This window comes from Pristiophorus japonicus, unplaced genomic scaffold (assembly GCF_044704955.1).
Source record: "Pristiophorus japonicus isolate sPriJap1 unplaced genomic scaffold, sPriJap1.hap1 HAP1_SCAFFOLD_335, whole genome shotgun sequence".
Lineage (NCBI taxonomy): Eukaryota > Metazoa > Chordata > Chondrichthyes > Pristiophoridae > Pristiophorus > Pristiophorus japonicus.
This window is the reverse complement of record NW_027253161.1, coordinates 762,837-764,517: the sequence shown is the minus strand read 5'-3', so window position 1 is coordinate 764,517 and position 1,681 is coordinate 762,837.

The following is a 1,681-nucleotide window of genomic DNA, read 5'->3' as shown; positions in this document are numbered from 1 at the left end:
AGGTGTGTGGAGAAGGGGAGTTCGAGGTGTGTGGAGAGACGGGATTTCGAGGTGTGTGGAGAGACAGGAGTTCGAGGTGTGTGGGGAGACGGGAGTTCGAGGTGTGTGTAGAGACGGTAGTTCGAGGTGTGTGGAGAGACGGGAGTTCGAGGTGTGTGGAGAGACGGGAGTTCGAGGTGTGTGGAGAGACGGGAGTTCAAGGTGTGTGGAGACGGGAGTTCGAGGTGTGTGGAGAGACGGGAGGTCGAGGTGTGTGTGTGGAGATGGGAGTTCGAGGTGTGTGGAGAGACGGGAGTTCGAGGTGTGTGGGGAGACGGGAGTTCGAGGTGTGTGGAGAGACAGGAGTTCGAGGTGTGTGGAGAGGGGGAGTTTGAGGTGTGTGGGGAGACGGGAGTTCGAGGTGTGTGGAGTTGCGGGAGTTCGAGGTGTGTGGAGACGGGAGTTCGAGGTGTATGGGGAGACGGGATTTCGAGGTGTGTGGTGAGAAGGGAGTTCGAGGTGTGTGGACAGGTGGAGTTCGAAGTGTGTGGAGACGGGAGTTCGATGTGTGTGGACAGGAGGAGTTCGAGGTGTGTGGAGAGACGGGAGTTCGAGGTGTGTGGAGAGGCAGGAGTTCGAGGTGTGTGGAGTGATGGAAGATCGAGGTGTGTGGAGAGACGGGAGTTCGAGGTGTGTGGTGAGACGGGAGTTCGAGGTGTGTGGAGAGACGGGAGTTCGAGGTGTGTGGAGAGACGGGAGTTCGAGGTGTGTGGAGAGACGGGAGTTCGAGGTGTGTGGAGAGGGGGAGTTCGAGGTGTTTGGGGAGACGGGAGTTCGAGGTGTGTGGAGACAGGAGTTCGAGGTGTGTGGAGAGACGGGAGTTCGAGGTGTGTGGAGAGACGGGAGTTCGAGGTGTGTGGAGAGACGGGAGTTCGAGGTGTGTGGAGAGACGGGAGTTCGAGGTGTGTGGGGAGACGGGAGGTCGAGCTGTGTGGAGAGATGGGAGTTCGAGGTTTGTGGAGAGACGGGAGTTCGAGGTGTGTGGAGACGGGAGTTCGAGGTGTGTGGAGAGACGGGAGTTCGAGGTGTGTGCAGAGACGAGAGTTCGAGGTGTGTGGACAGGGGGTGTTTGAGGTGTGTGGGGAGACGGGAGTTCGAGGTGGGTGTTTGAGGTGTGTGCGGGGACGGGAGTTCGAGGTGTGTGGGCATGGGTTGTTCGAGGTGTGTGGAGACGGGAGAGTTCGAGGTGTGTGGACAGGGGGAGTTTGAGGTGTGTGGGGAGACGGGAGTTCGAGGTGTGTGGAGAGACGGGAGTTCGAGGTGTGTGGAGAGACGGGAGTTCGAGGTGTGTGGAGACGGGAGTTCGAGGTGTGTGGAGAGACGGGAGTTCGAGGTGTGTGGAGAGGGGGAGTTCGAGGTGTGTGGAGACGGGAGCTCGAGGTGTGTGGAGAGACCGGAGTTCGAGGTGTGTGGAGTGACGGGAGTTCGAGGTGTGTGGAGAGGGGGAGTTCGAGGTGTGTGGAGACGGGAGTTCGAGGTGTGTGTTGAGACTGGAGTTCGAATTGTGTGGAGAGACGGGAGTTCGAGGTGTGTGGAGAGACCGGAGTTCGAGGTGTGTGGGGAGACGGGAGTTCGAGGTGTGTGGAGAGACAGGAGTTCGAGGTGTGTGGAGAGACGGGAGTTCGAGGTGTGTGGAGAGACG